This window comes from Dendrobates tinctorius, unplaced genomic scaffold (assembly GCF_039654945.1).
Source record: "Dendrobates tinctorius isolate UK_male_01 unplaced genomic scaffold, ASM3965494v1 ptg000086l, whole genome shotgun sequence".
In the NCBI taxonomy this organism is placed as follows: Eukaryota; Metazoa; Chordata; class Amphibia; order Anura; family Dendrobatidae; genus Dendrobates; species Dendrobates tinctorius.
The window spans coordinates 50,461,568-50,473,883 of record NW_027361754.1 but is presented as its reverse complement, the minus strand read 5'-3'; the positions used below and the strand labels follow the sequence as shown (position 1 = coordinate 50,473,883).

General features: G+C 40.7%; 1 protein-coding gene across 1 annotated transcript in view; it reads left to right on the top strand.

Moving 5' to 3' along the window:
- Nucleotides 1-12,316, top strand: part of PLCH2 (phospholipase C eta 2) — an 891,775-nt gene that overhangs the window by 537,178 nt on the left and 342,281 nt on the right. The window lies entirely within an intron of this gene.

Sequence of the window (12,316 nt, the reverse complement as noted above, 5' to 3'; positions counted from 1 at the left end):
ATTTTATTATTTCTATCCAGATGTTGACACAGTCCCCGTCACACATGGAGCATTTTTTGCAGTGTTTTTTCACTTTGTGGCTGTGAAGGAATGGTGTTTCATCTGCCATCTGGGAATCTAGATTCCTGTGCTTTCAGCCCCTTTTTTATATAATATTATTTTAGGCTGCATTTACATGTGACTGCTTTTCTTTGGTGTTTTGTCTTTTTTTCTTCCATAAATATTTTTGCAAATTACACAACAAAATTTAAATATAGTTTAGTGACAAAGCTCCATTACACCGTGTATGTACTGCAAGCTTTGTCATAGCTTGCAGTGCAATATCGGGAGCCTCTGAGATTCATTTAGGCTATGTTCACACATTGCATTTTTTTGCAAATTTTAAGCACAATTGTAAACTTTGAAAGGTCCATGATGTTTCCGTTTTTTTTTTTGTTGTTTTTTTTTTAAAGCAACCTTTGATCAAACATTATTGCGTGTATTCCATCATTTTATTACATTTGATATAAAATAAGACGAAGCAAAAATAAGAAAAGGCCAAAAAAAAAAAAATTAAAATAAATTTCAAATTATGAATCAGGGGCTTGTTTTTCCAAATAAGAGTCAAAAATGTCAAGTTTTTTTTTTTTTCAATCTTACCAGGTGGTTTAATTATGATGACATATGAATAGTGATGAACGAGCATGCTCAGGAGAAGTTTTATCGGAGCATGCTTGGGTGCTAACCAAGTGTCTTTGGCGTGCTTGAAAAATATATTCCAGTCCCTGCACCTGCTTATCTCGTGGCTGTTCAACAGCTGCAACACATGTAGGGACTGTCTAACAAACAGGTAATCCGTGCATGTATTCCAGCTGTCAAACAGCTGCAAGACATGCAGCCGCGGGGACTTGGAATATATTATTTGAGCACGCCGAAAATACTCAGCACCCGAGCATGCTCAGATAACGCCTTAACCCAGCAGGTTCGCTCATCACTACATCTTGATATTTTTGTTAATTTGATCTACCACTGAGTTAACCATCTCGTGTAGAAATGATTTTCTTTGTGCTTTTCTGTACACCGTGAAGTCACTTATATAAAGTAGTAGGTTACATTTGCTTTTGGGTGGCACGATTTGGCTGAAAAACACGCTCCAGTTTGGTCTGGTTTTGCAATGTTACTTCCTGTGTGCATGTTTTTTTTTGTTTTTTGCTGGAAGAAAAAAAAACAAGGGTCTGTCTTAAGGTATAAAATGCAACATCTAACGTATGATGCATCTATAAATTAAAAACAAAATCCAGGAACCTAGAATAGGTACAAGTATTGTGGAAAAACAAAATTTTGCTGCACAAAAAGATGCTACATTTTTGCAAGAAAAAGAATAGCAAAAAATGTTTTTACACATCTTAAGTCAATTTCACTAGAGCTCATTGTGGGGGCAAATCGCAATCTGACCACAGGTCTAATGACTAACTGCATCAGGCATAGTAAAGAGGTTGTCCAAATTTTGTGACAGTTTTTTTTTTTTTTTTCCCACTTACATTATTTTCCACTTCCCATTTTACATTGTTTTACTCTTCTGGGTTTTTTTTTCTGTTTGTTTCCCTGCCCATTCAACTTTGAATTCTTCTGTGGTCATTAATCTGCTAAAATAAGCTAAAAAAAAAAGACCGATTAAAAGTGTTATAAAATCTCTCATTGGACCGTAGGAAAAAAGCTCGCTAAGATTCCCCGCTGACTCATTCTGCAGCCAGCAGTAATGCAATACAGTGGCTTTAGAAGACACATTTTTTTAATGAAGCCCAATTACAAAAATAATTTTTACCCTCGAGATGCATACATTTAAGTAATTAAAAAAAAATAGTTCCCCAGGTGGAAAACCCCTTTAAAACTGTGCCCGTAGAAGTGCTTGGGGCCTTACTGGACCTCTGTTTGCCGCTAATTTATAAGGGTGTAAAAACTTTCAGAAGTCGCCAAATTTTTGAGCCAGGTAGAGTGGCGCAAGGATATTGCGACTTTTGGTATTTTTATGCTGGTTTGAATTGGCCATGCAGAAATGGGCTGAGCTGGGGAAGGAGTATGGCTACACCCTTTTGGTCAATTCATCAAAACAGTCTTTGTTTTGTACTGCAGATATTATACTTCAGAGTAGTAAATGCTGAAAGTCAATATGGCAGGTACAGCGATATTGGAGGCAGCGATCCTAAAAGTCACTATCGACTCTTGACACATGACGTAGGATAAAAACCAAACCAGAATCTCAGTTTGCAGGCACTGTGTTTCGGGAGTGTTGCTCCTCCTCAGTGCAAAGCAAGAGATCTGATTTGGTTGTATGAGAGGCCATTGACTGGGGTCTAAGGTGAGAAACGTTACCCCCTACACCCTAGTCAGATGCCTTTCACCTATCCAAATCATGTCTCCTGCTTTGCACTGAGGAGGGGCAACACCCCTGAAACACCATGTCTGAAAATTGAGATTTTGGTTTGGCTTTTATTCAAAGTGATGTGGCAAGGCTCGTTAAATGGTTAATATTGATTTTTAAGATGGCTACTTACAATAGGTGGTGTTCTAGTCCTCGTCCTCTCTGAAGAGACAATTTGCATATTTAATTTCCCAGAGGAGCATGCATGGCCTTTAAGCATCCTTATCCTGGCGTGTCGGGCATGTCACTCTCCCCAATGAGAAGCATTACTCCTTAAATCCAAAGTTATTCTATGACCTTAAAATATGAGCTCTTAAATCCTTCTTGTGTCCCTTGGCCATTTTGCATAGTTCTCGGTCGCATGGAATTTTGGCAGAAGGATTTCATCTTCTTGGCTTCTAGTGCTGAAAAATGAAATAGGCCATTACCATAAATTATCATACATCTTATTAGAATGACTAATGGCGATACATTTGCATGCCACTGATTAAAAAAAAAAAAAAAACACTCCACAAATTCCACATAAGAAAGAGTAGTATATAAATCGCCTTTCTATACATGATGATGGAGCATTTTTCCCGGGATGGTAGGTGTGTTCCGCCACGTTACAAATCTGCCTGTGCCCTTCTTTAAGTCGCCGTCAGATTTTACAAGATTATTGAGCAGACCATGTTGCTGTTTGTTGTGATTTCACTTTTTATATTATGCAAATTAGTATAACTGTTAATTGGAGCACAATTCCCACCTATTAAATATTCCTTGTGTTTCACATCGGATGCTCGATAATGTGTAATAAATCTAGCAGTAATTTTCTCGTGGTACTGAAGTGAAAAGGCTAAGGCGGTCTTTACAAAGAGCTTTGAAGAAGTATTAAAATTTCCAGAACATGCATTTGTTTATGATAACCAATAAGTATATCTAGATATCCTGGGAAATAGCTCCTCGTTCATTCGTCTGGAAGATTCTATTTCATATATTTTGATAAGACTGCTAAATCTGCTTCAGTTAAAGCAAAGTATTAAGGGAGACCAAATAGCTCAGGCCACCTACTTGGTTTCCATAAATCTCCTTCCTACTACACTCGCAGCATAATGTAAGTGCATGAAGTCACATTTTGGCCTGCAAGGTACTATGACCGCAGCAAGCAAGTCACAAAAAGTCAGAGCCAGTTGATGTTTTTGCAACCTGCTTGCAGCGACCTTGCAGGCTGTAATACAACTTCATTCACCTGCATCATAGCTTTGATGTAGCAGCAGTATACAGCAATCTTTTGCCTCTGAGTCTTGACCTGTCTCATGGCAAAACTCTTCTTGAAGCCCAAACATAAAGGAAAAGAAGATTTGAGCTAGTAAGGCTATGTGTCCACGGTGCGTGTTAAAACGCACACCAAAAACCGGACTCCTTCCCAGAAATCGCGCGGTTTGTCCCGCGCAATTTCACCGCGATTTTACCGCGACTTTCGTGTGCGATATACAAGCACTTTCCAAGCGAATTTTAGCATCGCTTGGAAAGTGATTGACAGGTTGGTCACACTCGTCAAACATAGTGTTTGACAAGTGTGACCAGGTTTTTACTATTGAGGCCGCCTATGCAGCATCAATAGTAAAAGATAGAATGCTAAAAAAAAAATAAAAAATCGGTGTATATTTACCTTCCGGCGTCCCGCACTGCCATCCCGGGCCTCAGCGTTCCCAGTAATGCCTTGCGCGACCTGTGATGATGTTGTCTCGCGTTGCTATAGCGATCTCGCGAGACCACGTCATCACTGGACCGTGCCGCAAGGCATTACTGGGAACGCTTAGGCCGGGAATGCAGCGCGGGACGCCGGAAGGTAAATATACCCCGATTTTTTTTTTTTATTTTTTATTCTTTTTTTTACAGGGGTATGGTGCCCAGGGCCTGGAGGACAGTCTCCTCTCCTCCACACCGTGGGTACCAACCGCACATGAGACGCTTAACTTCTCGCATGGTGGGCATAGCCACATGCGGGAAGTAAGCGATTCTCATGCATTCCTATGGGTGCGGAATCGCGGCAATTCTTTGCGATTCCGCACAAAAGAATGAGCATGCTGCGATTTTTTTCCGCAATGCGATTCCGCCGCGGAAAAAAGCGCAGCATTAGCACAGCATGTGCGGAATGCCATAGGAATGCATGGGGGGCGTTCTGTACACTATTTTTAAACGTTTTCGCTGCGTTTTCGTGCCGAAAATCGCGGCAAAAACGCTTAAAAATCGCTACGTGGGCACACAGCATTAAGGTTATTTTTTTTCCTTAGGGTAGGTTCATGCAGAATTTCTGGAGTGAATTTTGCAGCAGATTCTACTCTAAAATACTTATGGAAAAATGCTTTAAATTCTCTTTGAATAAGCTTCCTATTGATTTCAATGGGAAAGCACATCTACAGTGCATATGGTGTAAAAAAAAAAAAAATCCTGTCAATCCCTGAGGTGATTTTCCTAGGGGAAAAAAAAAACACTTCACATGATTACTGAATAAATTGAAGCAGAAAAAAAACTCCCCACACGAAAAAAGCTTAGACACCATATGCACCCTGGATGTTGTTATTAAAATTAATCAGAGCTCTTCGCCCAATTTCTGCCATTCCACTGATTCTGGAACAATTTTTCTTTTTCTTCAGTGCCCCTCTGTTTCAAAGTTATGCCCCTTGGTAATAATGGTGCAAATTTTCCCGTCAACCAACTGGGTGTATACCAGAGAACTTCTCTGGGGGTGTGGCCATTTTTTGATTGGCCATCTTGAGAGGAGAAAAAGCAAATGCCCACATAGTAGTTCTGTGGTACACGCCCAATTGGTTGAAGGGAAAATTTGCACCATTATTATCAAGGGGCATAACTTTGGAACAGAGGGGAGGAGAAGAAAAATTCAAAAAAAAATCCAGATTCAGTGGAGCAGTGGCAACTGGAGAAGACACTTAACTTAAAATAAAAATCCATAAAAGGTTCCTTTTAGTCTGGACTCCACTTTCCATAAACCCTGAGCTTCTGTGAAGCTTATGCTCTACTTCTGTGCAATTGTTCATTTCAATTCTTCAATTTTGCCATCGGTTCCAGACAGCAATTTACTATAAATGGTAAAACTAATTTTCATTCCTAAATAAGTCTGTGCTCCCTCCTGCGGTCTCTATTTGCTATTCATTTGCATTCACCTCAACCTGCAGAAACCTTTCTGTGAGGATCCTCTCTGCGAGGTGAAAAATAGAAATGTTTTGTAAATGTGAGAATTTATAGTCGACGAAACATTACATATCACTAATAAGCGAATTTACTGCTGCCCAACAATCCTATGGGGAAATCTGTGCACATTGTTGAAATACAGCAAAAATGTAAATTGCCGCAGCATTTTATTGTTCTTTCAATATAGGCTGCATCTTGGAGGAAAAATGGGAAATATATAACATTTTATCAACTGTTTTGCTTCAATGTAAGCCAAAAAAAGTGATTTTTCTACCATTTAAATTTAAAGAATAATGCTGAACGATGGTATTGAATAATTACTCCTATGATCTAAATTTTCGTTATGACCCAATGCTTATGACGAAATCCCAAAGTAACATCGGGCCCAAAATGTAAAGGACATCGAAACGCTTCCTGTAATGAACAATATGGGAAAATATGTTATTTATTGGTCAGTAAGAGATATAACAAATACATATGTAAAAGACATTTCAAAAGTAAACCTATGGGAAGTAGAAATCCTTAAAGACAATATTATCTCCTTAATGAGCCTTGGGATAACAGCAAAACTTGAATGTCAATATGCAGATAAGTGTTTTGGGGTGTTGCCCCTCCACAGTGCAAAGTATAAGATCTGATTTGGCTGTATGAAAGGCCTTTGAATGAGGGCTAAAGGGTAATGTGTCTCTTTGTGGAGAGGGACATGCAAGTGTAAGGAGGCTTATAGGCCATACAATGCTTCTGTATATATTTAATTTCCCAGAGGTGCATTGCATAGCCTATAAGGGTATGTGCACACGGTGCGGATTCTGCTGCGGATCCGCAGCGTTTCTGCAGCTGCGGGTCCGCAGCAGATTTAGGTGCGTTGTACAGTACCACTGTTTTCAATGGTAAACTGGAAAACGCAATGCACATGCTGAGGATTTTTCCGCGGTTTACAATCCGCAGCATGTCAATTCTTTTGTCCAGAAATGCTGCGGTTTCACACCTCATCCATTATGAGGTGTAAAACCGCAGGGCAAAACCGCAGATAAACCTTATCTGTGGTTTTCACTACAAAATCCGCAGAGCCAAAAAACTCCGTGTGCACATAGCCTTAGTCTCCTTACACTTGCATGTAAAGAGAGACATTACCCTTTAGACACCAAAAGTAAACTTCCAAAGACCTAAGGTGTTAGACTGTGTACATGACTCCGATTATCTGCACACTCAACAGCTAAGCTACGTTCCAATGTACCATCCCCACTACAGACCTTACTGAACTGAGATGCCACAGTGGCAGTTATGGCTGTGAATACCATAAAGAAGGAGAAGCGGAGAGGAACTGCACATTTCACCCTATTTGTTGCAAAGGTTGAAATTTGCACCTACTTCTGCCAATTTACATTGCAGATATATTTGTAGTATGAGACTTCTTAGAATCATGCACCATCTTGGCCTTGTAAAATCCAGAGGATTTTACTCAAGCAAAGGAATGTCCCTAGCACTATAGGAACTCAAGCCAATGAAAATTGGGCCAGTCATGACTGCAAATTGCAGCCGTGGCTGGCTCCGTGTGCTCACCTTCACTGTGGGTGGTGCTGGGGCACCCTATAATTGCATGCATTATTCTGGTCTGTAAAACAGATCCGGATCAAAGTAATGGATGCTGATTTTTTTTTTTTTGTTTTTGTTCTTTTTAAATATTACATGCAGACTAGTGATGAGCGAACGTGGTCGGATAAAGTCTTATCCGAGCACGGGCGGGTGTTGTCCAAGAATCTTGGGCGTGCTTGTATATTATGTTCGAGTCCAGGCGGCTGCATGATTTGCGGCGGTAGGCAGCTTCAACACATACAAGTGTTACCTATCAAACAGGCAATCCCCACATGTGTTGAGGCTGTCTGACAGCCACAAATCGTGAAGTTACAGGGACTAGAACATAATATACAAGCATGCACGAGATACTCTGTTAACGTCTTATCCGAGCATGCTCAGGTGGTATCTAAGCACATTCGCTCATACCTAATGCAGACCATTGCTCTGACCGGGGCAATTGGCCATGTGCATTGGCTACAATGGGTCCATGTGCGGTCCAGGTTGCACATTCATCCAAATGAGCCATTGGAGAATTGTAGCGCTGTTTAATTCAGGTATTCAAAAAAGTGTAAATAATCAAAACATATTAATAGGCCATTAGTTTTACCACAGACCCGATATATACTGACAGGTATCCCTGTTTTCATCTAGATATAATGCTTTTTTCCGCCATGGACATAATCTTCAGCTTCTTCGATTTTTAATTTGTGTTTAGAGTCGTGATCAAAGCCCAAAAAATGGCATGAGCAGGATAAAGCACAGAGGCACAAACGCGGCTCATCTAATTGTCAATTAGTCGTCCAAATCTGTTATGAATTAGTCACCGAGGAGGAAAAAACAAAAAGCAAGTTAAGCCCAGAAAACCGGAGAGGTTGGTAACTAGCGGATTGCAGACCCCTGATCCTATCCACAACAACTAGCAGTAGCCGTGGAGCGTGCCTACGGTGGTCCTAGATGCCTCGTCACGGCCGGAGAACTAAATAAGCCTAAAGAAAGAAAGGTAAAATCTAAACTGCCCCAGAGCAGACTCCAAAGCAACAGACAGCCCCCAACATGTATTGTCGGTGAAACAAGATGAAGACACAGATAGAAAGATAGGCTGAGCAAATGATGGGCCCTCACTAACTAGAAAGGACAGGAAAGAAAAGCCGCTGTCTGCAATCACACAAAAAACCCTGCCAAAAATAATGTCCAACATGTCTGATAGAAAAAGGCCCTGAAGTCGCTAGATTTCAAAACACTATATCAGCACTCGGGTATATTCTGAAGACAGAGCAAAAGAGATCAACTGATCAGAGACAAAATGGGGATTCAGCCCAGTCCCAGCCAGGGCTGGCTGAACACAAAAACTAAGTAAACCAGACAAAAACTCATATGAACAATAGCAGAGAAAACTTAGCTTTAGGAAGGCAGGAACCAAAACTGGAAACCAGAAGCCACAGTCATGAAAAATCACCAGCAAGAAACTTGGGAGTCGGCTGCCTTGAATCCAATCAGAAACTCCTGATGTCCAATCGCAGTCCTCTTCCTCAGGTGGCCGGTCTCTGCCATTTAAATCAGCTTCATTACCTCCCTTCACCAACAGAGGGAGTCCAGATAGAGAACTCACTACTCCTCTGTCAGCACAACCAGCTCCATAACCCTCACCAGAAGCCAGAGGCAAACCCGAAAATGAGCTCACAACACACATCTCTCTAAGGCCAGGATCACACATGCGAGGAATACGGTTAAGTCTCGCATGTTAATACCCGGCACTGCCACCAGCACTCGGGAGCGGAGCGTGCAGCCGCATAGCAATACATGGAGCCGCACGCCATATTTCTCACGTGTGATCCCGGCCAAACACTGTTTTTTTTGGTTCCTCCAAGTAGATGGCAAACATGGGAGTAAAGTATTTTTGGAGAACCTCCAAGTTCTTCACCTTTCATTTTATTTTCCTTTATAAATAGGATGGATTTTGCATTCTGTCTTCACTTGCTGTGAAAATTTCCTGTCAGCTTCATCCATTGCTAAGCTTCTGAACTATGTGATTTTTTTGTGTTGATTGGAGGAGGTAGGGAGCCGGTTAGAGAAATGTCACATTCTGTATCCAGACAAAGACCACATTCTACTTTCACTCTTAACTACGTTTCAATCCTACGTTTCAATCCTTATTTCCTCTGGGATTATATACAATATGGCTTTTTAGAGAAATACTATTGATGCACAAAATGCAACAATAAGTTAATCAGATATGACTTCTTTGGTAAGAGTATTGATGATGTTCATAGCATCCAGGCCAACTGTCCCCCAACTAGTAAGGGTGATTATACTATAAATAAGAAAAATATATAAAAATTTTTTTTAACAGATACAGTCTCAACAGTTTTGGCAGGATTAGAGGTTTTCTAACTTTCCATGAAATTTTTTAAATTTTTGTCTGATTTTCAAATACTTTTTATTACTATTTAACTGCACAGAATATTCGATCATCCAGCACAATCAAGTTAATACAGGATTAAAGGAGATTTACTGGACTTCTATCATAATAGAGCAGCATGTAATTCACGTTTAGGGAATCGCTGTAAATGATATTTCCTCCATGGATCAACTTATTACGTAGGAGGCACATAATGCGGATATGTGGTCCTCAGGCGACCTACTTATCACATTGTGACAGGATGGTCCGGCACTGACTGTGAACCCTGACATACATTGTGCAGCCGAGCAAAAGCCACATGTCTGAGCTCCCAAGAGATGCCTACCCTGAAGAGATTGGTAAGATTTTTTTTGTTTTGTTTTTTTTATTCCAGCCTCTAGGATATGTTCACACTGACTTTTTTGGTGTGTATTTCCAAGCCAAAATCCTCAGTACTGCTTGCAGCAGAAATGAATTGCAAATTATTTGAATGAAAACGCAGAAACATATCATGTTGTTTTTTTCTGCTTGTTTGTGTCCCTTTCTAATGTGCACCATTGGCCTTAAGATCAGTGGCTTAACTAGAGTCTTCTGAGACCCGGTGCAAAATTTGGAACTGTGCCCCCACCTGCATGTTGATCAGATGTATGGGCCCTTGTAGCGTTCGAGATCCTATAAGTACATGCGTGTTCACCGTCCATGTATTTGTCACCTTCCTGGCTCTTTCTGTAGTAATCCCGCCGTCCTGGACCCATCCTAGTATAATGACCGCCCCCCATCACTGGACACCTCCTTGTATAATGACCCCCTATCCTGGGCCATATCCTGGTATAATGACCCCCCCCTTCCTGGGCCATATCTTGGTATAATTACCCCCCCCCCCATCCTGGTATAATGGCCACCCCCATTATGGGCCCCTCCTTGGTATAATGACCCGCTGCCCCGTACTGGTAAATGACCTCTCCATCCTGAGTCACATCCTAGTATAATGTTCTGATTATCTTTTTCAACACATAAAATGAAGGATTCTTCTTGCCTTCCTCCGCTCCCATGACGTTCATCATCCTCTTCTATAGCCAGCATCTGACTTTTGATGTGTCAGGGCAGTGCATTACATCGCTGCCATGCGCCGGTCTTGACATACACGCCGATGTCAGCTGCCGGCCTCTGGCCGACGGTGTGTACTGCAGTAAGGGAACATGGTGTCTGAGGATTCGCATCTAGGTGAAATAGGTGCCAGTGTCGGCAGGCCCTTTTTCTGTACCGTCCTGGTCACGGTCACACATTCTGCCATTGTAATCGTTACACCCCTGCCTGAGATGCTAATTTGCTCCACAGCCAAAGACCTTTCAGCTGCTGGGCTGATCGTATGACTTTATTCTCTCTGCCCGAGTGGATAAATCCTTCTCGCTTGTTTTCTAAACATTTTTGTACATGTTTGATCCAGACCTTAACTTATTTCCATCTGTATCATTTCTGTAGGATTGATTTTTACAGATGGCAAACAATGGGTTTTTGAAGCACAGACCGTTACTAATGACGTAGGACGGTGTAGACAGAGATAAAACTGACATTTCAGCACATTTATTACTGTTTGTGTTCGTACTTTGTTGCTTTATGTTGGTGTTTTTGCTGCGGATTAATTTTTATCAATTCCACGATGGTTACATCCAGATGTCTCCAGCTAAATGTTTCCTGAAATGGATGGGAATAATGTGTGCCGAAATGATTTACATAATGACACCGGACCTGTCTGCATGGTGACGTTAGGATCAGAAATCCAACAGTCCTTGTGTATGAGTTCCATGCAGATAATCCTCAGAAGAGTCTACGTCACGGGCTGCCATGTAGGCTTTTCCATATGACTAGCTAGAATATTGAAAACAAATTTCCCTTTTCTCATCTAGAATATCCTATTCTGTCTTAACTGTGTGTAAGGATCCACGTAGTGACCAAGACACGGTTGTGATGTCACAAAAACATGCTGACTTGATTTTACTATAAATCTGCATGTTTTTCCATAATAAATGTATGCACTATTTGGAGGCAGACAGCAGATTTTCTGGCAAAACTGTGTTTGTTTTTTTTTTTTTTTTATCCATTCAGAATCCTCTTAAGTTTATGGTAAAACCACGTTGGCATGCTTTTGTCCATATCGTGGCTACCAAGTTTCGCCTCACCCTGATGACCTCAGGTGTTTGCAAGTCAGGTACATGTTCTATCTGTGTCTTTCATTAGGATATGTGCACAAGGTGAAAAAGTACAGCAAAAAGTGCCCAATAAAATGTACATCATACACAGCAATGTAAAAACAATATTGCTGTGCACATATTTTGTCTTTTATTGTATTGCTATTTTTAATAGCTTCGTGTTCGGAAACCCTGAAGAAGTTAAATCACTCTTCGGGAGTATTCTATTCGGAGGCCACCCTCTCCCTATACTACTTAGTATAGAGTAAAATACTCTGGGACGGAGATGTATCAAGAACTAAGGCAAGCTCCCAGCAAAACCATTTCAGGAAAATGACCGCCAGTGTGTATGTGTGTGTGTGTATATATATATATATATATATATATATATATATATATATATATATATATATATATATATATATTATATATTTTTTTTTTTTATTGGTTTCACTTGGAAAGACTCCTGCACACAGCCTTAATCTATGGGTATGTTCACTTATCTTAGATGGTAGTTGTTAAGGCTGGCGGAACGCACCAAATAATAAAGATGGT